The sequence below is a fragment of the Pleurodeles waltl genome, chromosome 3_1, assembly GCF_031143425.1.
Source record: "Pleurodeles waltl isolate 20211129_DDA chromosome 3_1, aPleWal1.hap1.20221129, whole genome shotgun sequence".
Lineage (NCBI taxonomy): Eukaryota > Metazoa > Chordata > Amphibia > Caudata > Salamandridae > Pleurodeles > Pleurodeles waltl.
The window spans coordinates 1458415933-1458441018 of NC_090440.1; the positions used below are offsets into that span (position 1 = coordinate 1458415933).

The following is a 25086-nucleotide window of genomic DNA, read 5'->3' on the forward strand; positions in this document are numbered from 1 at the left end:
GAAAATAAGAATTTCTCTAATTTGCCCAAAAAGAAGCTTGCCTAGACTGATTTTTGCACTGAAGTATATGCCCAGACACATACAAGGACACTAGCACACCAACATGCGGAAACACTGATACACCCACATATTCAGAAAAGCATACAAGCAGTTGCACAGGCACAAAAAGATAGTGACCCAAAGAACCGACACACATACATAGCCAAACGCATACCCCTGCGCATTGGGACATCCAGGTGTGCTTGCACATGCAAAGTTAGGATCTAGTCTTGCGCCCCACCACTTTCAAAGTTCACCAGCCGCAACACTTCTGCCATACATTTCAGCTGAAGCTTTTCAGGTCTCTCAATTAACCTTACCGGGACAGCTGTATTTTCACAAAAAGTAGGGGAACTGTTTTTCTTCACTTAAAAAAGGTATGGGCAAGTCGTGCCCCTCAAATCCTTCCTACTTCGACCACGGATTACGCCCAACATTAGAATATATATCACATGGGCTCAAAGCAAAAACAGTGCCCAACCACACACTCCACAGATTAGGCGTGGGTAAGCGATTTAGCGCCACATATTGGGGCGGGGGGGCCAAACGCAATTCAAAGACAATGCAGTACACTACAACAAACCTACGAGAACACACAAATATTTTTCAAAGCTATTGAATGGTGTTCCAGATAATCGTTAGCTCTTTGCAAATCCCCTGAAACAGTTGGCACATAAACCTTAAACTGAGAGTAAATTGTACCTTTCTAATGAAAACTTCTGCATTTTTGTCATTTTCTAGATCGTTTCAAAATTTCGCCAAAGTTTCGATTCTATCCACCCATCACACCCCTTGGTTAGTGTGTCGGACGTTCCAATTCCCAGTTGTGTTGACTTGTTAATTAGAGCACAAGTGTACCCTTGGTACGGTCTCAGTCTACAGAGTTACTTGCCCACAATCAATTATGTGCATTTGTGCTGAGATCGCCATATTTCATCTGGAGTTCATTTTCATTAAGTGGAATTACTTGGAATTGATTTTGTAGCCACTTATGTTGTTGATGACAGAATTTGCTTCAGTTATAGAGGGGTCAAAAAAACTACCAAAAGGATTTCCCCCGATCCAACCAATAGATCATCTGGTTACATGCTAAGATATCCTTACAAACTACCTGTCATAACGTAGAATCAAAGTCGCTCTGTCACAGCTTTGAGGTGCTACCCGGTGACACTGTTTATGCCTGCCGCTCCTCTGGGAAAGTGGTAGTAGTGTTTCCTGGTATCAAAGCGTTGTTTCAGAAGTGCTGTGTAAGTAGAGGTCATTGTAAATTTCAGTTTTCGCCCGTTTATTTGTTGATTTATTCATTCTCTACTATTGATAATTTGTACTGACAAAATCTATCACCAACAGGAGAACCAAGCTCTCCGTTTTCCCCTTTACCCTCAGTGCAGTTAATTGCCTGAGAGGGGCCTCCCTGTAAAACATGGCAGGGACGTGGATTGTTTCTTGCCTTCCAACTACTGAGTTTTCTAGCTTTCAAAAGATTGGCACCTAGTTTGGGGTGGTTCTGGCACAAAGTATTGGAGATCTCCTCAAAAATTGAGGACGTGGTCTTTTGGAACAGTCTTGCATAAAATTCCTTCTTGTTATCCAGCTGTTCTCAGTTGCTGGGCACAAACGCAACGATTCAGGATTTTCTTTCCTTTGTAGGTCGAGTCTAGGCAGTGCGCATGCGCTGTCAGCTGGACATGCTGTTTCTACATCTGTGGACTTTCACCCACGGCCATCACTTTCATTCGTTGTTTGGTTTGCCTTTTAAAATTCCTTTACCTTCTTTGGTAAATGTTTTACATTTGTCCCGCCCTGGAGACTGACTCTGTTACAGGTATCAGTTCACTTCTGGCCATTTACTTTGTTTCGGCGCACTACTTTTTTAGGTTGAGCGCGCAAGCGCTTTGGGCTGTTGGCTTTTAACCATGCCCATCACTATTACTCTTTCATGGGCTTGTCTTTCAAAAATCCTTTGTTATCCTTGGTAAATGCTTTGTTTGAACCTTTTTGGGACAGTTTTGTCACCTTTTTCGCCATTGACCTTGTTACATGGATAGTTGCACGTCTGCCGATACGTTTGAGTGCGAACGAACTTCTTTTTCATTTTGTGTGTCTCCTTTGCGCTCATGCTCATGGCCGCCATGGCGCTTTGAATCGGCTTGCTTATGTCAACTGTTTTACTTTTCATTTTCAATTTATGTGGTAAGAAAAGTCCAGTTAGGAATTTATAACGCTTATAGCTCTAACTCGAGCAAACACAAGACCCATTGCATTACAAATGCTTGTTTCTTTAGACTCCTTTGAAGCAGTGCATGTGCAGTATCTTTGTATCTACAGAGGGATTGGCTTGGGGTGCACAGTTGGTGAGCTAGGTCTGAGGTACACAGCTTTACCTTAGAGAGCTGGGCCTGGGCACATCTGTACCTGCTGACAGCTGGGCCTGGGGCGCACATCAGTAACGTCATAGGGAGCTGAGTGTGTGATGCACAATAATTGCTGAGTGGAAAAGGGTTCCCATGTGTAACCGCACCGATGGCAAGGTTGGAGTAGCTTCACATACTTAAAAGTAGAGAGAGGTAGTAACTGCCAACTGTGTTTAGAAACGTTTAGGTATTTTCAGAGTGAGACCTGCATGAACAATTCAGAAGTTTTACAGCGAGCTAGCTGTTTCGGAGTAATTTTTCATTTTTTTTTTTACTTTAAATGCACAAATACATTGCATACCGCAAAAAAACCCATGCCGAATTCCATGCACGTATACCATGCGTTACTCTTTCAGGCGGTCCTGGCTTCTTAGTTAAGAGCACTTTGTATTCGGGAAATTTTGATTTCCATCTCTACAAGTGATAAAAGAGAAACTACACGTACCAGAATTCAACAAGGTATTGACTAAATTGTCAGTTGTTGGAAGATATCCGGCATTTTGTAAGCTCACTTTGCAAGGCCTACCTGTTGCACGGAACGCATAATACCAAGGGGACCCCCTGTCATACCGTTGCAGCCATCATCACGTTCATGTGTTTATAGAACAAATTCACTTTTTATGCTGATATTCGAAGATTCATACTTTAACGGAAAAAAACCTACAAATGACACATTGTAAAGTGCTAAGAGGCGAATTTTATTCACCCCAATGTTATAGCCCGTGGGCAAGTGCTACCCTGAGTGCACCAATGAGGTTGAAAAGAAACGAGGCATACTTATAATCTTCAAAGGAAAACTTCAGTTCCCAGAATGCAATGGTGTTAGGGAAGCAGACTTGGTTGAAGGATTCTCGCGTAGTCACGACTTTAAACCTTCCAGGAACGACGCGGCCTGTCATTGGAATTGGAAGGGGAGGGTGGGGGGGGGAGTTCGTGTGTGTGCGCGCGCACAACAATCTGCTTGACTTTTACTCTGAAATGACAATGCAACTAATCATGCGAAATGCTCATGTTATCATCTCCTTGTATGTAGACGTCTGTGTCGTAACAAGGTATGGCTAATCCCCGAGGGGCCTGGCTACCAGTTGACCGAGCCACTCGGGTCACACGTTACAGTCCCCGAGTGCTTGGGGTAGTTGAACGAATGCCCAGCAGTGGAATATCTCGTCCCCAGTGACACCGAGCTATGCTGCGGTCCACTGGCCCTGCAATGGAATGTTTGGTCTCCAGTGACCTGGAGATATTACAGCTTCCTGCCCCTCCCCTTTCCTTGGAAAAGTCAATGCCTGATCTAGAGTTCTAAGAGGGGCCTCTCTGATATGGCACAACTTTTTATTTTTGTCGGGTCATGCACAACTGGACCCTTAACGTTTTCTGCTCAGCCCGCAGACATCTGGTATTCACTTGTGAACTCTAGTGGCTTTGAACTTTAGAATCAGTGAGAGGTCAGCAGCTTCTGCTCCAAGCCACACCAATCGAGCCACCATAGGGACGACGATTTGCTTGTTTTAAAATCAAGCATCAAACGCCGGCAGCCCCTCTTGTAATCTTCAGCACTGTGGTCCTTTCTCCCTTGCCGTCTTCCCCACCGCAGCTTCCGTCGGGCGTCAAGGTGGGCGGGGGTGGGGGGTGCTGCAAGGACGTCACCGGAGGTGCCTGGGCAGGCCATGGAGTCAGCGTCCCCCTGTGGCTCGTTCAAAGCTCTGAGAAGGCAATGCTCTCCTTGTGGAGAGCCCTTCCTTCTCAAATATATAGTTAGGAATGCGTGGGAGTTGACCTAATTTACAGGCACTGTGTTAACTTTATCTGCACTTTGGTTAAAACTATATATAAAGGGTGCCAGTCGCCGAAAAGCGATTCAGCGCCTCGTCAGGGCTAGTGAGCGCTATAAAACTGCAGTTACAATTAGAAATAAAGTGCTGCATGTATGGTAGGTACGTTTGCATATATGTTTCATTTTGTGGCCTCTTTTAGCTCAGTCACGACGTGATCACATTTCTCTTCAACAAAGCGTGCTTTGTTTATTTCCTAGTTTTATAGCGTCGTTCTTGTATTTTATGCTGTTACTTCAGTGCTCAAGCTGAGGAACAGAGCAGTGCCCAAGAAAATACAAACACAAATGCGGGGGAAGTGTGGTTAATGCTCTGGGATCGTGACTCCAACAGTAGATGTTTTGTGACAGTGCAGAAAAGTCTGTTGAAAGCAATTGTTCGTTTTTTGTAGTGGCTGGTTACCTTATGTGCCGGCACGTTCACAGTTGCAGTATGAGAAGCAGCAGGGCAAGCTTTCCTCAGATACACACAACGATGATGTCAGTGGGAACAGCAGGCCAAGCTTCCCTTAAACATGCTGAGAAGTTGCAGGAGGGCAAGCTTCACACTGTAACCCACAAACTGCAGCAACGGCACAGGCAGTAATGGTAGAAGCTTGCAGAAACAAATTATATGGTGACATAGATTCAACTTGGGGGCACATAGGAGCCAAATTATTAGGGTTCGTGTGTCTTGGGTCGCAGCAATAATTTATGATTTCAAGGATCGGGTCAGGCCAGGACCTTTCACATTGTTTTTTCCAGGCTTCACCTCTAGGGGATCATAGGACCAGGTGTGAAATACAGTGATTGTCATTTTAAAGGGGTGCTGGAGACGGTGATAGCAAACAGAAGACGGCAGTAGCAAGTCATTTCTAGCTTTTCAGTGCCTGTACTGCATTATTATACGACTATACACAATTTTTTTTACTTATTGTTTGTTTGTTTTTAATTATTTTTTTTACTAATTGTTTTACTTATTGAAAAACTGGCCTTTTAAATGTGCCAAGTAAACTTTCCTACCATTTGATTTAACATTGTATTTCTTTTCAAGGTCAACTGTGATTAGGTTACAGTAATAAATATAAAAGATTACAGGAGTGTGTAACATTTTGAAGCAAGATTTTCATTCCTCAGCTTTTGTTTTATTTCATGTCTGGTATTATAGAATGTTTGTGGATGTGTGGGTTATATTGAAAATGTAAGTTTGTGTTTGCCTTCACAATCCCAGCCTTGAAGCAGTAGGTAGATGGACACCAACGTGTAGTTTACAGATACAAATATCCAATGTATTTTTGCACATACCCATAGTATATTAGGATGCTTGTATATCCACTTCAACTTCTAAGGATGATATGGTGACAAAATAGCATTATTGCCTATCCTAAATATTTCCCCTTTTAGGATGTTTGCCATGCGTTCCTGGTTGGATGGTGGGCAGCATGGTTGGCAATCATTGGTTAGTGTTACACTAAGGTGACCACTTTACTCTGGGCCATTTCAGAGACCATCTCCAGTCCTGAACATTTATATACAAATCATTGCTTTTAGGTTTGATAGGCTATTTGGCTAAATCGGAGCAAAACAGGACCCCACCACCCAAAATGCATCATGCTGTCACAAATGTCCAGGATTGGAAACAGTTCCTGTAATGACCTGGAGTCAGGCGACCACCATGTGATATGCAAAATTGATAAGTGAATACTTTATTCATTGAGTTGGAGTCTGTATTGTGCAGCCTTTCTTGAGTCTGTGTGTGTGTGTTTTCAATATATAGTACTTAATTTTCAGACATGGGCAACCAGTCTATGTAGCATTCATAGATTTTTTTCCATAGCCTTTGACTGGGTGGGAACAACATTTATTATGCTTTCACTGGCAATGTAAGTTAAAAGTTGGCCATTTGCTGCCTAAAGCAAGAGACAACACCAACACACCTTTAAACAAAATAGCTGATATGTTCTGGATAATATCCTGTATGTCTTATTTCTAAATACTTAAAAGGGCCAAAAGGCAAGACCTATTGGCTGTGCCAATGCTTTTTTCAACTTTTGAAATATCGAGGCTTTTAAAGAAACCGTGGCACATTTCTAGTTGAGATTGCCATTGTCATGTATTTACCTCCAGATCCATTTGGTTGTAACAAACACACTTCTGCTCCTGGTCAGGTTTCTGCATATGACGGCTGTGATTGCTTAGACAGGACTCAAGTGGTGGTAAGAATGGTACCAGAAGCAATGTGACAGACCAACAATGTCACAAACGCTGAAATCCAGTCCTAGCACGAGTTAGTACCTTTCAACAGCATGTCTTTGATGCACACATATGTTGGGGACAGTTATAATGATGATTTGCAGTGAATGTCAGGTTTCCCTACCGCTACTGGTGCTTTGAGATTTGGAAAGTTTAAGTAAGTACTACATAAATGTTAATACAGACAGTACTGCAGGGCTAAAATTATTACTTATACAGGTTCGACACAAAGGTGGGGGCTACCTCATATTGTAATGAATGGGGCATTTTTTGAGGCAAAGTATTGTAATCCATTACATTTGATATACAATTTAGATCCCAGTTGGACTAATGTTTTTTTAACTGACTCTGCTTTTAGGGAAAAATTATGGCAAATGTTTTAATCAATATTAACTTTCATAAGAATTCTGAAGTGTTTCTGAACTTAGCTCATGACTTCAAATAGATTACTAAACCAATCGTTTTTCCATGGGCAGGGCTTATAGTTTTGTTTAGTCTTGTAGAACTACATTTTGTTCACATTTGTTGCTAAAATACTACAATTCAACCAAACTATTGTGATTTTTTAAATAAAAAAAAAAGGTATTCAGCTCCAATTTGTCGTAATGAATTAATTCAGTGTGGCAGTGGTAAACTATGGAAAGTGTGATTATACTGTAAATTATCAATGTAGACTGACAATTGATGTACAGCTATGTTTTGTGTTCTTGTTTTATATTCAGTGTTTAACATTACTCGTGTCAGGCGCTTTTCACCCAATTATCACTCTTGCGAAGGAGAAGACTAATTTGTTACTGTCTTAGGATTGCGTTTACTCTCCACTTTATAAACAAAATATGGAGTACATTACCGTTGCCTCAAAATCTTATTTAGATCACTGGTGACTGTGTGTTGCTTGCTCGGTTCAGGCAGGTCTCCTACAAGATGGTTCTGACTTTGTTGCAGGGCTCTACTAGAAGATTAAAGCACCCATGGAAGATATTTCAAAATCCTTCATATTGTGTACTGTAAGCATAGGTAGCTACTAAACCGAAAAATAATGGGTACTCCTAACCTAAGATTTGTTTTTTTTCCATGCCAGAGTTTCAGGGTAACCACTAAGTAAATGATTTCCATTAAGATTCATTGCATGTGCATTTGTGTTAAGTGTATATCTTGAAGATCTGGGAAGCATAAACATATCCAAGACTTCGGAAGATAAATATATATATATATATATATATATATATATATATATATATATATATATATATATAAATCCCACTTTGACGTCATGTCTAAACAGGTCAGCTGTCGAAATGCATTTGTGGTGTGTACAGTCGGTTGTCTCTCTTCATTTTTATTTACATTGTTTCTTATACCTTTATTTTATTTTTTATTTTTTTATTTTTTAGAAACTCCTGCTTGTTTCAACTGTTTCGTAGCACGTTGAAGCCCACAATTGAGGTAAGTGCAACACACTTGACAGCTTGATGTTTGCAACATTGTACACAAGTTATGGTGAAATAAAATGGATTTCTCGCAGTGTAATTTATTTTAATTATTGATTACACAAGCGTCCAAATCCTCTGCGCAGGCCTAAAATATTAAACTCTAATTCAAATGCTTACATTTGTTTATTTTTGTTGTTTTTAATTTAGGTCTTTAAAAAAAAACACATACGTTTTGGCCAAATGCTTAAACAGAGGTCTTCAAACGTTTTAGCTCTGAGGTCCCCTACCCAAAATGTATTTAAGCCTTTTCCCTCTAAATCTTTATCGAAAGACTAGAGGGAGGGACTTATGAAACAGCAAATGCAAAAATGAATTAGACAAAAAAACACTATTAATTGGGGTCTTGTGCGTCCCTCACAGTCCTGGGCCCCAGTGCAACTGCACCTTCTTCACAAATGATAGCTGTGGCCATGAGTAGCAGGCTATCCTTTCTGCCTCCACCCTTCCCCAACAATCGTGGCAATCACTGCTACCTTAAAACAGACTCTGTCCCTTTCAGAAAAAATGAGCTCCCATGTGTTGCCCTCCTCCGTGCAGCAAGGGTGCCCTCAGCCCTAATGCTCGCCCCTTGTCTGGATTGTAAAGTAAACAGTCATAACCATGATGCAGTGGGTCCTTCACATTCCTGGGGAATCAATGCCGCTTCACTAATGAGAGCTAATGCTTTGCGAAGCGCACGTCTCCTCTTCTCCTTGTTAAAGCTCTTCCCCCATCCTATTTTCTTCCAATTCTCTGAAGCCTAAGCTAAGATGTCTTCTCTGCTTAAATTTCCCCTTCTCTTGGTCCATTGGCCGGATGCCCAAAGCAACACTAGTACAGTAAGGGTGCACTGAGCCCTAATTCCAGCAAGGAATGATAGTAAAACTGCCATGATAAGAGTTCTGTTAGAACCTCTCGTCTCTGGGCCATGATGCATCTGCAGCACCAATGATACCAACTACTCCGCCCACTTCACTGGACCATCACTACTAGACTCGAGGGTCAAAGCAGACTGTCCGCCGTTTTTTGTGTAAAAAAAAAAAAAAAAAAAAGGAAAAATATCTAAATCTCGCCCCCTATTGCTTGGGCTCTACTTCATGTACATCAAGGGTGACCCGAGTTCCATGCTAACAAGGAAAGTTTCTCTCATCCCACCTCTGTGGTAGTAGCACTTCCATAACTGGGGTGCAGTAGCCCCTCAATCCATTGTTCCAGTGCCCATTCACCTGCTGCAAAAATTGTAGTTTTGACTTAAAAAAAATAGTGAGCCAGCATTTATCAACACCTTCTTGAGAGCATTTCTCCGAGGAAATGGGACAGCTGTCTCTGTACAAGTGTAAGCAAAAAAATATACCCCACAGAGAACCTCCTTCTCTGGACCCTATCTTTGACGCTATCTATGGATTTCTCTCCTTTCTGCTTTCTCCTAGGCCTCTACCCTTAGCCTCCCAGGGGTCAGGGTGATCAGGATTCTGAATATTCCTTTTGGCCTCTTATCTGACCCCCTCAACCCGCCAGAAAGGACATCTGCATGTAAACAGAGGACAATGTTGGCCGGGTGAATGAGGCCTAAGTTGCCTGTGTGTTTTAATTTTTTTTAAACCAGCTACCATACCTTTTGTTAACAAGCATTTGCAATGCAATTGGTCTTGCGTTTGTGAGAGTTAGATCAATTAGCTTTGTAAATGACAATGTCTTTAGTTGAGGGGATGTATGTGGTGTGGAGTGGAGTTGTGTGTTGGATTGGAATTAATAGCTGTGGAATTGTGTGTGGTGGGATTGCATGGCATGTAATGTATTTGTGTAGTGGAATTATGTAGCATGGTGAATAGTAAGGGGTGAGAGCTGCACAGAATAGTTAGATAGAGAGGGATAGGTAGTTTGCACATGAAGTAATGAATGAACTCCAGATAGAGGATCAGAAAGAGTGTGTAAGAAAGAGAGAATGAAGGGGTGAGCAGGCCTCAGGCGCATAAAGAGGTAGCACCTGTGTACACAGCAGACACCCCAAGAAGGGGAGAAGAGGGTGGCTCTGAGGGAGGGAAACCTTGAAAAGGCACAGGAAGGAAACTGTGCTCGAACACCTGAAGTAAACCACATATGAGAGAGGTGGGAAGAGGTTGTGAGAGAGCGAGAGTGGGGTACGAGATGGTACGAGAGAGAGAGGGACGAGTGGAAGGGGCACTGAGGTGGGGTCGGACGGGAGGGGGGAGGTGGGCCAGGAAAGTGACAGGGCCCGCTATCAGTTGGGCAGCATGCAGAGAAAGGGTGCACCACTGGCAGCAGCCGTGCATGTTTCCCTCACATTCAGCCAAGTAGAGCAGTGGCAGCAGGAAGGTAAGTGTCACTCACTTAACTAAATAAATCGCACAGTCCTGGCCAAGGTACAGTGCACTCATCTAACTCCCAGCCAGCCCTCGAGTATATATATTTCTTATCTTTTTTCACAGAGGTGTATCTAGCGCTGGCCGTGGATTGACATGGAAGGTGTACCACTGCAGTGCCTGCTTTCTGCTCACACTGCAGCTGCTGAACTAGACACAGATAAACGCTCAGGATGCACCTCCATCCAGTTGAGCGGTGCCCTCTGCAGTTCCACTGTAGTATGGAGTGAGGGGTAAAGTGGCAGTACTTATCGACCTTATACATTTACACTAGTCGGATAACTCACAGGATTGTTACTGAGAAAAAGGGCAGATCCATCAAACAACAGGGAATGAAAGAGCTAGAGGAGATCTAGAGCTTTGGTGCCCTGGATAACACTAAAAGATCTACCATTAGAGAGCAGGACAGACTTTGCAGCGGGCACACCTGCACCACTGCGCCACAGAGTCTCTATACTTAGTTTAAAGTTGATTGATTTCAGGAGGCTTTCAAGCCTTCTTGATCATATTTATATGAAAGACAACTTTAAATGTAGAACTGAAAAGATACAAGTACTCAAGAGGACAGGTAGTGGAGGTGAACACTGTCACGTCAGCAAATTGGTTAACTTTGAATGTTGTGCTTAGGAATTTGCTATTTCAGGAATATTAAAAACGGAACACAGTCATTCGCAGCAAATCTGCTATACTTTTACTGAGATGTTTAAGCACCTATGAGCAGGGTGCCAGTGAGGCAAATGAAATGCACAACTTTGGGCTTCTTGCATTCATTTCAAACATAACATGTATTCTATTTTCATAGAATGCACTCGAAAAAATAGTTGGGACTTGTAACAACAAATAATGTTCGAAAATACAGCAAAGTAACTTTTTCCAAATCTTTCCAGAAATATTCTAATTTAATGCCCAATTGACTATTTAATTCTGAATCCACACGCCTTAGAACCCTCCATTTTTCCGTTTCCTAACAATTACTTTGTGTTTCAATGAAAACTGGTTGCTTGAACACAAACATTGCACAAAGATCTATTATTTCATATCACTGCAGGGCAGTACGGCTATGAGGCTTGAACGATATGAACGATACTCTGACACTGGTAGGTTCCGCACCTACCAGTGTCCGAGTATCGTTCATATCGTCCTGCTGTTTGCTAACAGTGATGTATGCATGTGTAATCAAATGTGATGGAGACACTTAGAAGCTCCCAATAAGAGCTCTAATGGAAGGAATCCATACGATCGGCAAAATGCATACACAACTCATTCAGTAATATGCAAATACAGTTTCCTTCATCTTAAAAATAAATGCCTATTTTTCACACTAGTCTCGCTCCGCCAAAGTCAGACACTATGTTCCATTTCTTGTTCTAAGGTGCCCACCTCTTTTAGCAGCTTTCAGACAGGCATTTGCCTGTGTGTAAGCCCAGGGGAAAGTCAGATGCTCTCTTCGAAAATATCCTCGATTAAATAGGTAGCATTCTTTTCTCACAAAGCGCTTCATACCATTTACAATTTGTCCGTATAGTTCTTGGCTACAGATACAACAATGAGCCCTTACGAATCGAACACTGGGCATGAAATTGGAGACATGAAAAAAGGACGATATTTCGCTTGTGTTTCATATGGTAAAAACAAAAAAAAACACTGCATTGTTGCCTTTATTTAGCTGTCCAAAAACACAAGTGACAATCAGTATGCCTTAAAGCATTAAAATGATTTCTTTGTAATCACTGATATAAATATAGAGAGGATGTGGTGTGAAGGCTAGAGCTGCTGACTTTGAACTGGGAGCCGGATTCGAGTCTCGGCATCTGTTCTCCTGTGCCTAAAAAAACAATTGAAATACATTGCAATTGTTAACACACAAAATAACACATGCAGAATGCCTGCAAACGAACTCCCGTCAGGTCAGGTGAATGCGTAGCAGAAGTAAAGCGACACATACATCAGAACACAAGCTGAGGCAGGAAACAATAAAAAACAAAAAAGTTCCACCAAACAACAGTTAAACAATGAAATCGTAAGTAAACTATTTGGCCGGTGCTCCTCAGCCAAGAATGGAAGTGACTTATCGGCTGCGCAAACCAGTTAGGAGGCCGCACAGAAGAGCAACTCTGCCTCAAGCTATGGTAAGCAGCAGGCGGGATCAAAGCTTTTTACTGAACACAGCAGGTCTTGGAGACAGCACCTGCACGCTGCCTAGGCTCGACCTAACAATGACCATCCCTGAATGGGGACCCTGAGGTACCACTGTGTAAATGTGAAAGAAAAGCACCAAAATTGCTTTAATTTATGAAGTTGCATGAAGCATCGTGATGACAAAGAGTTATTACTTTTGGAAGGTAATGTAAAGATGCAGAGCTTTGGAAAGTGTCCTTTCAATGGAGTCGTAAAAATGTCTGCAGAACGTATAGTCTGGTTAATTAGTACTGATATGTATTCTTCAAAGCACTTGTTTTATCTTGTTCATTACATCATTGTGCCTCTTATACTGTGTGAAATATAGTGTTAAAATAATGATTTGCGTTTTTACAGTGCTTTTTGTTACATTCTGGGACTTCATAGCACTATAAGTACGCAAGTCACTATTCAACCCTGCACCAACCAGGATTCATTTCTGTGACTCTCTGGTCTCAGAAACAGACATCTGCAATGATCACATTAACAAACGGAGGTTTCATAATGTGAAAGAGTGCATTTCCCGCCAATTAAGTTAATTTGCATTTAATTTTCATTTAAGGTGTGTGCAATATTTTATATGCAGATGTAGTGAAGTTGAAAAAACAACAAAATACTTACATGATAAATATTTTGTTTCTTTTTAGCCATGTCATTGATTGCGCTCCACAGCGCTGAGAATCAGTTGCCTTACTTTTGTATTCATTTCGACTGTTTCAAATAAAAAAAGTCTGCCTGGAAACACGAAAAGTAAACAAAGTTGCACTTACGGACCATCTTCATTTACAGGTGCTCTCTGAGGCATTCATGCGTCCAGGGATTGCTGCCACAAACCCCTGAGGGGTGGACTGGGGGTGTTTAAAGGTATCTATTCAGCATTAATCCAAATACTAAATCTGTTTGATGCAGCCCTGGTACCACGATTCCATGCCTGGGAATGGTCTTTGCATTTAGGCCTTTGGTTGGGAGCACGTAGTAGGTTTACAGTTACCAAATGACTCAAGGAGTGGGAACGCCTTGTTTCCTATCTAGACCTTTATTTTTACCAGCATTTTTCCAGGTGCCTCAGAGCAGTGGGTTCATTTGAACTAAATTAAAGCTGCAAGTCCCTGAATGCATTTACATGGTGCTTGAAGGCTCAGGCTTGAAAACTGTGTCCCATGATCACACTAAGTAGCTGAGGGAAGCAGCCTTCACTCTTACCCTGGCCCAGACATTCCAACCCCCACACCATGTTGGCATTGGTGCTTAATCGAGTAGTGGTTCCTCCCCTAGTTATATATACATAATTAATTGTGCCAGATAACAAGTGCTAGTTGTGCTGGGCATGCCTAACACATTTGCACCTCCTTCTTGAAAATATGTAGTAAATAAGACAAATATCTGCTTGCAGTTGAACAGACAAGTGTGCATTTGAGGTGGCCTACCATGATTCTTCTTTTTCAATGTGTCTGAATAATGGTCTAGTCACTGAAGTTCCAGTGACCCAGAGTGAGATGTCATCAGGAACTGACTGGTACGGAAAATAGGCACAGACAACAAAATAAGTGGCCCCTGTAAGCGAATCGTATAGATAAAAAAGTGGGCCATGTTTGCAAATTGGGGTAGTTTTGAACTTGTAAAGGCATGCCGTATACGTATTTTGAAAGGTATGGCAGAATGCCTGGATTTGAGCTTACTGCAGGCAATGTTTGTTTTAATATCAGGTAAATCAACTATAAATCCAACCCACCAGACCATGAAACAAGCCCACACACAGCCAAAAAACCGGCACACAAACAGCCAAAAACACACCCCGTACAATGACGACGGGCACTGCCTGATTGCACTACACGCTAGTCTAACCTTGGGCTTATAAATTGATACTCCTGGATGACCCATTCCTTCTAGGTAGGGTGAACAGACGTCCTGAATTTCCCCGGACAGTCCCGGTTTTTAGAAGACTGTCCCGGTTCCCAACGCTTCTCATAATTTTAAACAAATGTCCCGGTTTTTGGGACAAAGGTCAGATTATCTAGGGAAGCATAAGTTAAAGGTATGCTCTCCTTTAACAGACGCCTACAAAGTATGCAATAATTAAATTAATTTATCTGTTACTGTCAGGCAACACAGTCCCCTGTCTGCTCCCAGCAGAGACACCAGAGTGGGGAGCTGAGAGAGGTGAGTGGGGGTGGGTTGGGGGGGTTGCAGGGTGGGATTTCAAGCCATAGCTAATTTTATATGTGTAGTCTTGTAAATGTGTGTGTGTGTGTGTGTGTGTGTGTGTGTATATATATATATACACACACACACACACACACACACACACACACACATAAACACACATGTATAGGCATACATTCACAAAGCTATGCAAAAAGACGGGACAGGCCAGATATAAAAGTGGGTGTAAAGTCTTTAGTCCTTCTTTTATGTCTGACCTGTCCCGGTTTTTGCTCCTCAAAATCTGGTCACCCTACGTCTAGGACTCTACTGTGATTCTGCCTGCAGACTCAGTGTCCATTGGCAACGATGGGTATTCAGTGTATGCATACCCCTCGATATACTGGGTTTCACTACAGGAGTCTAATTTGTTATTGCTGTGACTTGTTTCCTTTAGAGCTCTCAGCAGTGGGGTTCCAGAAAGATGCATCTTGTATTTGGGTATTTTTAGGGTGCGGGGCATTCAACAGAGTGAGTTGATGTGGGTGGGTGAGGTCGAGAACTGCTCGGACTGGGAGTTTATTTGAAAGCAATGGCGTGTCTGAGCACAGCAGTTGTCAAGTGTCCCCTGAAGGGCAAGCAGGTCCGGACTGGGTGCCCAAAGCAGCCCGGGCAACTTTTTCAGACCAGCCCCTGGGCCGGGGCATGAGGGAGGAGAGCAGTTGCTGTTGTTATTGGGGAGCGAGTTTGCAACACTGCTTCAAAACCGAACCCCAGCGCTTCAAAACCGGCCGCCACCCTTCCAGCCCACCGGGAAAATGCCCGATGCCCGCTGCGGCCAGTCTGGCCCTGGGGGGGGCAAGTAGTTAGCCTTCTCTCTCGGGGTGAATCTTCGGTATTTCATAACGTAGAGCCCTCTTCCTCCGGGAAGCTCTTGCATGCTTCCACAAAGCTCGCTCACCATCTAGGTGTTTTATCTAAAACTGGATGCCTTTTCAGACCCATGCCAAGACACCTCTTTGCACCCTACCTCTCTGCTGTTCATGCAGGGGATTGAATACTCGAGTTTAGTAGATCCCCACCAGTCTCTTAACGGGTACCTGCCCAAATGCCCCTGAGCTGCAGACCCTCTTTCCCTGGTCTTTGACTTTACAGATCTACAGAAATCAGAACGAGCCTACAGTCTTCAAAATTATAATTTCGCTACCCCTGGTGGGTGAAATAATTGAACTGTCCCCCACATAATGTCAAACGGGGCGTTTTTACAAGATTAGACCAAAAGAAATGTTATATCTTATTTTTTCCTTACAGTATATCAAGCAGTTGAAATTAAAACTCCTTTGTTAGCAATGGAACCCAATTCTGTGAAGGAATTTAGAGCACAACCAAGAAGGTTTGACAGAAATTGATGTTCATTCTTGACTTTTATTCTTTCGAATTATCAGACCCAGTTTGGCCCTATTACATGGGAGAGACCTTCAGCCTGTCCTGGTGCTTTGGCCAACAGAACTTGCATGCTGATATTTTCGAGTTGATACTAAACCGTTAAATGTGACACCACAAGCCGAAAAATGCAGTGGATGCTGCCTAAGATACTAGGCCTGTCAGAAAGTGTTGCACAATTCATGAAACCACTTTGCAATTGTGAACGTATTGAACTTTTTGGAACTTTGCACTTATGTTCAGTTATCCCTCTTGAATATGCCCTCAAATGTACGATTGCTGTGGAGGTGGCAGATAGGCCCTGGATGCTCTGATATGAATTGTGCATGTCGGCCACATAAATACATCTGCGCCTCCAGAATGGGGGTGGTACAAGACCCCAAATGGTCTTTGTCCCTTTATTCTGTTAGGCACATTCTGCTTCTTTGTGCTTGTGACATGGTTTCTGTTCCCCTGTAGTTGCTGGGTGGCTCACTACATCTCTAGCCAACAATGTACCGGTCAACATTTACTAGCTCTTTTGTTCTCGAGTGTTTAGCTTGTATAGTCTTAGAGTCTCTGAATAGCTCTCTTGTTCTATAGTCTTCAGCTTATATCGTCTCTAACTAAGCCTATTCCTCTTCCAATAATGGATGCAATTCCCTTCTGTTAATTTACCAAAGTGGACTTGTTTTTCCAAAGTAGGACCTCACCTGCTGGCCATTGACGATCCTGAGCTGGGTGACTGGAGCTTTTGGTGGCAGGATTTCCCTTCACTCATCATTTTCCAGGTCTTCACTTTTGAGTGATGTCATGAGCACATTCAGACTGGGTGTCCCTGGTCTGTTTAGACACTGAGATGATCCTGCTAATAGTATCTAGCCCCTTCAGGGCTGTCATCATTGTTCCTTTCATTCTGGTAACTGTCCATGATGGAGCTGCAGGCACTCTGCATCTTGGCCAAGTTCTGGTTATCTTGCGCATCTGCGGAGGCAGGAGCAAAGATTCCAGGTTATCACACCTGCTGGGTCTGGAGAGTCCGTCTGCAGCAAACCTTGCTGCGGGGAAGGGACAGAATGAAGACCTGACTGGCCTTGGCATAAGAGATTGGTGGCACCAAGAGAAAGGGGGTGGGGAAAGAGACTCACCATGCATGACGCTGGGCGTTTGGTCCGTTACTCCTTGTCACCAGTGTGTTGATGGTGAATAGCCCGGGTTGTAATTACACAGAACTGCGCTGTTAGCCAAATGAATGCATCCGCACCTCCAGAATGCAGCTAGAACAAGACCCAAGTGATCCTTTCTGTATGCCCTCGGTCGTGCCCTGCCTCAGGGTTCATGTGACGTCTGATCTGTTCCTCTGTAGTAGCCGGGAGTCTCTGTACCATTGCAAATATGCCATTGATAGATATTTCACCCTGACAGTGTTCGCTGTGTGATTCTTTATTATATTTAGGGTGAATTTTTACGGATCATTTTGAGGCCCTCCTTTGATACCTTCTCAGTCAGAACGTGAATATCGAAAAATCTACTGGTTCTCATTACCGAGTGAGTTAGAGGCCGTTTTCATCTTGTTGTTTTCACTGTCTGAACAGCCTAAGAGCTGCTTTCTGCCAGTTCCTTACACCCCGTTGACATATTTCAAGCTTTGCAGCGGTAGTTGGGACAAGGGACAAGGGACAGCTCCACGATTTTGAAGATCACAGCCCTAGATATTGTCACTAAGCTCACTGAAAATATTTAGAGCTAAGCGTGTGGGGTCCGATGGAGAGCAGATGTGGCAGGGGTCACCCTGTCGGGGATATATTTCTGTAGTTAAGCTTTCTTTCCTGTACTACCCCTTGCATCAGAATACCAAGGTTTGAACATTTTTTTCCTTTACTGTTCTTCATTTGTACTTACAGTAAATGTTCCCATTTGCCACCTGAAAATGCACCTGCTGCCAAAGAGGGAGAAACCAGTTCAATTCACCAATGCCTTCTCATTCATTGGAAACGCAAGCAAACCCTCATCTGTTTTTCGCTCTGTGTCCCATTTGGCCTAATGTCAGACCATGTAACTTGTGCTCAATTTCACTATCCACTCCAAAATAGCACTTGAACCATTATTGCTCTGTAATTGGTGATTCTACCCTCCCTTGCTGTCTCAGCATTCCTCCGCCCAGCAGTGCTCGCGCCCTCAGTCTCGCCTCTGGGATGCAATACAGCACCTACTATGAGCAGGAGAGCTCGAATTGAATGGCTGCTGGGCCCAGCCCAGGCTGGCGACCGTTGGCCACCACCTGGCTGCTGTTGGGACCGTGCTGCAAGGATCTTACCCCCCCACCTCCCCGTCAGCCTTGCATCTGCTGGGGTGAAGCGGTCAAGGGGAGGGTGGTGAAGAGGTCAGCCATGATCAACCGTGACTGAGATGAGCCTGTCACAGAAAGATCTGCTGTACTTCAGTCAGCGTTGTGGTAGATTTGGGAGGAGCTATGACCTACCACGTTGCCGTGCCACCATGGTGTCTACTTAAGAGCTGCAAAACGTTGCCTCTTGTTGTGTGGTTGTTCCCAAACCCCTCCCCACCAATCTGTGGAAAGCTTGTATCTGAGCAGCTGTTTAGGATGGTTTCCTCTTCCCTTCTCCTTTGGACTCCACCCTCATGTTGGACTATTAAAAGACCCCAAATGCACTGAGAGCACACAAAGCTAATAAGATCCACCAAACGTATCAAAGTGTGTATAATTGCAGGCACTAGGTACTTCGTAGTGCTGAGACTGTGACTCAAGATAAAGGGAGTCTATGGTGAGAAGACAGCGTCCGTGGATGAGATCGGAACATCTAAGTTACTTTCAGATAATGGTGAGCAAGAGAGCATTGGAGGCAGCTAAGTGCTGATTGCTGACTGGCTGCATCTTACTTGATAGTTTAGTATCGACTTTAACCATCATTTCTTTCAATAACTCTTCTTATTACATCTTTTTACCTTTCAATTCACCTGTTCGTTCTCAAATCCTACCATTGTCTGAGACAGGTGGGATAGTTGGCAAGGGTTTCCAAAATCTACAACGGATTTTCCTGTACTGTGCTGGGAAAATTACTATAGCTAATCCCTTGGTCGGCACTGTGTGCACACCATCAAGGACAGTTGCTAAACTGACAAACGCTCACCTAGTCATAGTGGAACCAGGAACATCAAAGTATCTGTGTGCTGTCATTTGGATAGGACTTCTACTTGGTGCTTCCCCAAAGGGAAGAATGCTGGAATTTTCAGGCCATCGCACCCATTGACTCTTTCACAAAGAATTTCGCACCAGTCAAGGTCTCTGTATAAATCCATTTGATAAACTGAGACCGTTGGAAGTATGCCTTTAATCGATCCAAAAAAAACTGGATTCTTTCCATGATTTAAGGATCATTACATCTTGCCTGGGTCCTCTACACAAGACTTCACTATTTTTGCCAGGTCTCCCGGGGAGTTTTGACACTGGGTGTGGGTTCTACAGCACTCTCTTTATGACAGCAGCTCTGATTCCATATGTGCGTTTGACAGTGCCTGGGGAGTGATGAGCTAAGTTCTACTGCTGGCATAGGTCTTAATTCAATCTCTGACGGACCCCTTGATTTCCTAGGAGACATAGAAAGACAGAGATGTAACTTCGACTTGGGTCTGAAAAAAGAATAAACCTGAATCCGTGGCCTGAGCAAAATGTGAGACCATAGGTGCCTTAAAATGGCCTGTAGTGACTGGAATTATTCTGGGTGGTGGCAGTGGACTCTAGCCCTCCAGAGGCATAACCAACAAGACGAGAGGGGTAAAGCAAACCATGGATGACTCCCCACTAGTGTATTCTGTTCATGAGGCTATGCATGAGACTTCAAAGAAAACTAGGTACCATCTCCTACAGCATAGCAATAACAAACAGCAGCAGTGCAACAAGTGGTATAAAAACAAAGTCACTTTAGAACACCTAAAAACTATGCTGGTATTCCTTGAGTTATTAAACACCCATTTCTCATTAATCCTAACCACAGTTTCTTCACCTTGGAGTAATCCCCAGGCACCAGACTGGATCTGGAGATTTATTTCAATAGCAGTGGATACACACGCTGCTAAGTAGCATCATGCAGATCCGTGCTGGCCTCAAACTGCCCTGGAGTGAAGGAGCGCAACCGCTTATAAGTGCTACCCTTGCGTGCTCACATCAGTTCCTCTCTTTCCATGCCTTCTGATGTGGATCTGAAGCCCCACTCCTGTTTTTCGATAACTTTGAAATGATTTCAGTGTGCTAGGTAATTATGTCGCTACCGAAAACAGGTTTCAAGCCATGCTTTGACTACAGGAAGCAGATGTCCCTCACAGACTACACAAGGTGTCATTGTTTTCTGGCCTAAGAACACAACTCTCAAGTTGCCGTAAGTGCTCACTCACGCACCCTAATGTGCACAAGACAGGGAGGTGAAGTTGTATGTTGCCAAAACCTAAGAAGTAGTTGTGGCCTTCATATAGGTCCCGCTTCGTGGGTCCGGGCCTGGACTCTGTACCGAGCCTGCTCCTGCAAACATTCACCTTTGCTCTGAAACATCTCCCATAAATTGAAGTCCAAATGAAAATTTAAGTGTAGTGGACGCGCATCTAACCCTCTTATCTGACTCCAAAGTGATGGTGCGAATGTCTGACTTGCTCCTACAAGGTCTCTGACCGCAGAACTGATTTCCTCAGTTGGTCCCATCACACCCTAAATTACCCAGGAAGTCTTCAAACTCGGAGTAGAACAAAGACTATAAAGAGGCCATGCAGCACATTTTCAGTGTGCTCCGGCTCCCCCTGATTACCTCCAGTAAGCCAGAACTGACTTTGGGACAGACTTCTACTGTCACCTCAAGATTCAAGGTGGTTTCTACCATTCCTACCTGGAGGCTGACGCTACTGACACCCGAGGATGATCCATTGTCAACACCAGTGTTGGATCACAAACCAACAACAGCCAAATTCTGACCAATGTTTCTCTACAAAATTACAAAAGAGCAATCCGTTGTCATGCAGCCTGATCATAACACCATGCCTCTTCCACGTCGCAACTGCCAGCAAAGGCTCTGCTATTTTGAACTCTGATCCTGTGTCAGAGCAGGTGGCATCCGTGGATGATTATTGAAATCGCATTCTTCCCCCTCATACGTATGATAACTTGTACCTTGATTTACAGAATGCAACTGGGCTTGATACGTCTCCTGGAAAAGAGCTTATCTTTCGACTTAGGCCTCCAAAGAAAGAGAGTGCCTCATATGCCGTGGTGGTTTGGAGGGCAAATAAGGCAACTAGAAAATCAGTTACCATCCATGGAGACTAAAACTCGTGTTCCGACAGAGATTATGCAGCCTGGGCTCCGGCATGAGTCATTACTTCTTCTAATGAAACCCTCACAGATACTTTGATGGCGGATTTTTTATTTTTGGCACCGGCATCATGCTAGTATTGCATGTGCACTGGGGACTAGGCCTCTCCATGACATGATGTTATCATGGACTTCTGCTGTGATCTAGAGGGGCGCTCCGAGTGTGATTTTATTTACTGATAGCAGACTGCTATCTGTGTCAAGGATTAAATGGTGATTTGTGTGGTGAGCAAGATGTTCCCCTGTCATCTGCCTGTGCTCTTGCGACTCTCTTCTGGTTGAAGTGGCATTTTCCAAACCCCTTTTTTTTTTTTAGCCAGGAAACACTTGCCCTCCCTGCTGCACTCCCCAAGCAAAGCCCTTTGCCTTCTGGCCATCTTGCAAGGCACATGTGTGGTAGCAGGGGTGTCAAGGGCCAGACCGCAGAATCCCTATGGTAACCATCAGTATCCTCCAACAGATCTATTCCTTCAGCAGGTCCTCAGGGGGCAGACGTGGATAGCAGCCCTGGCCTTGGAGAGACTCATTCTAGTGCTAGGGGTCAGCTGAAGTCCAAATCCTTAGTCCATCCCGGCAGGGCTTCAGGAGGCTTCTCCTTCCAGCTGGGCCTACTTTAGCCATCGAAGCTCCCAGGTCCAAGGTCTCCTTAACTGTCTCTCCCTTGTGCAGAGTTTTAAGTAGGGGTGAAAACTTTAGGGGCCTAGCACCCCTGGCCTAAAATATTAATCGCCCCCCCCACTCCTGTCTAAATCCTCCTGCACAGAATTGCGGAACAATCCAAAATGACAACTTCAAGTTGTCCCTGTTATGACACAACTGCCTGATCTCTTCCCACCAAAACTTAAAAGGCAAGCCCCTCCTGTTTTTGCTCCAGAGGTTGGGTTTCCTCATTTGTTCCCATGGGCCTAGGATGTCCTGGTCCATGTTTTGTGTGACAAGCTAATTATCAGTTTCCTTCCTAGCCCTTTCTTCTCTCAGGAGCTGGGTCAATTACTGTTGATTATCTCTTTAGTGGGGGGAGGGCTTTGATTCTCTGCTGAAGGTCAGAATAATTAACTTTGCCCATTAGACGGACAAAGGCCTGGAATCCTGTTATGAGTTGAGGCAGGGAAATGTGAGAAATCTTGAAGTCCCATAAGTTCTATATGTGGCTTGTTGGGGACTGCAAATGCATACACTGTGTGCATGTCTTACCCCAGATTGATACCTCACTGGACTTGTAGCCCTGAGAAGTGTGAAACTGTCCTTTAGGGTAGACTTCACCTATAATGTATACTACAGTAAAGCTCTACGGACATACACCATGAATGCCTACTTACATCATAAGACCTACCAATCATTTCAGAGTCCCTTTTGCAGCAGGCTGCCTGCGCACATTTGCCTGTTTGTACACAGTGGTAGTCTCACACAGTCTTGCATGCTTAGCCCACATACCTGTGCACGTGTAATGAGCCCAGTGCCCCCCCAGCAAGCTTTGCAGCAGGGGCTTCATCTTAAAATGAGGACACTGGTGGTTACCATGCTCAGCCACTTACCATGAGTTTACTGGTACTCAGGTAGTTAGATTCTGGTAGAAAGACTCCGAATAAAAGTCCACAAAACCAAGCATTCCAAAGGGAAAGATCTGGTTGACTAAATGGGCAGAACCGATTTGCTACACTGGCCTTAGGGATGGGATACTGAGCTGTGGTAATCTGTACTCTCTTCTTTGGGGTGCACCTCCTGTACCTGAAGCTCGCAAACTAATCTGGGGTTTTGGTTTCATTAGAGTTGTTCTTCCGACCTCAGATCCAGAAGGTGTAGGGCACATGGTTCTTCCTCTTACCTTGAGGAAAATTCCCCATTTCTTGCTGCAAGAAAAGGACAGCCTTCTGATTTTGCGATTTTAACCTTTCCCATTTAGATTAGTGCAGAGCCATCTAACTAGGATGCTTGCCAGACTCAAGAGCCTTCATATTGTGTCGGCTAGGGTGGTGAAGGGGCTGGTGAAGGTTGACTATATCGCTGACAACATAGACCCTTCACTGTATGTCAATAAGAAACAGAATTCTAGTCAAACTTTTCACATTCACTGGACTTACCATAAAACTGTAGAAAGAGGCGACCCTCCTTTGGCCCAGGTAAGCCTTTGCTATCTGAAGCGGCTATACTTTTAAATATCCCCCGGATGAAACATGAGGGCAGGTAGGAGATGGTTCTGGTTCCTGGACTTCAGGCTCTGGAAAAATCTGCTTATGGCATTGGTACTTTTTATACCAAGCTCCCTTTGTGTAAAAAGCATGTGGTAGGGCTCCCCTGTGTCTAAGTCCCACATACCACCTCACCCACGCCCAAATCACCACGTACCTGCAAAACATGATTACTGAACAGTGTTGAAACAGTAGGAGTGAATTTAAAGGGAGTTTATTTAGGGGTAAAATCTTAATTCAGGCACAAATGCACTTTCTTCTTTTGGCTTTGTTATTATCTATGCCAGTCATTACCACAGTATAGTAACGATGATAATGTGTCGTCTGCACAAGACTGAAAGTGACCTCCAGGTCAAAATTGCACTGACCAGTTGTCTCCCTTGGTTCATATATTTGTTGGAGAGAGCCTTGTTTGTCCCATAGGTTGATCCATAAGCCTCCAATCACCTTCCCAGAGACCGTATTGAGCAGCTCTGCACCCACACCTCATCGGGACTCTGTGGGGTACACCCCCCATCAGTGCTCTTGTACAACTGAGATCTCAAGCTTCAGTGAATTTGTTTGGACCCCTCACCAAATTTTATACATGCTTTTATAATGTTATTGTTCTGCCACGGCTGGCACCTGCACATGTCTGGTGGGGTGATGTGTGGCCCTTGTCCTGTTGTCAGCAGACTGGTCTCTTATAGGGCTGTGCGTCATGGAAATGTGCCATGCTAATTAAGCTGTGTTAGCTTGTGCTTCATGAAGCTTTGCTTAACCTGTGTCTCGTGAAGCTGCACTAGGCCTGTATCTTGTGAAGCTGCGTCTAGGCCTTGTCTCGATGGGCTGTGCTGTTTGTATCTTGCGAGATGGTGCCAGGCGTTTGTGTCTGGAAAAATATCGGCCCTTGCCTTGTCCTAGTGAATGAAGCTGAGCCACTCTCTTCCTTAACAGTGCCTTATAGGTGTCTCCTGGATTGGTGCAGGGCTCCTGTCTCATTCACTAGTACTAAATCTTAGTGTCCTTGGATGGTAGAAGGCCTGTATTTTGTTGAATGGCGCCAGATCCACATCTTGTTAGTTGACTTGAGACTCATCTTTGTAGAAGTGTCAAAACCCACGTTCCAAAAGGTGTTTCATAGTAAAGTGCCAGGCTGTTTCTCTAAAGAGACCCCACTTGGCTATTGTCTTGTGGAATGACACGTGGCCCTAGTCATGAGAGAAAGATTTGGACTTGTGTCGCGTGGAATGGTGCTTGTCCCTTATTGCGAGGGATGGAGCAGGCCCATTGTCACAGGGAACAGCGCAGGACGTTGGTGAGAGATGTGAAACTGAACCTTTTTTTAGTGGTAAAAGGCTGCACCAATGTTTCGTCGGACACTGCTGGGCTCTTGCTGCGAGAGATGGGGGTAAGCCAGTGTTGCT

General features: G+C 44.0%; 1 protein-coding gene across 4 annotated transcripts in view; it reads left to right on the forward strand.

Moving 5' to 3' along the window:
• The window catches only part of WASF2 (WASP family member 2), a 373370-nt gene that overhangs the window by 161037 nt on the left and 187247 nt on the right, over positions 1-25086 (forward strand). For 2 of the 4 annotated variants that reach the window (XM_069225037.1, XM_069225038.1), the window contains exons 3-4: positions 7911-7962; positions 13340-13414. The gene's annotated coding sequence lies outside the window, so the exon portion shown is untranslated. The remainder of the gene's footprint in view (positions 1-7910; positions 7963-13339; positions 13415-25086) is intronic. The other 2 variants (XM_069225035.1, XM_069225034.1) reach the window with 1 other exon arrangement.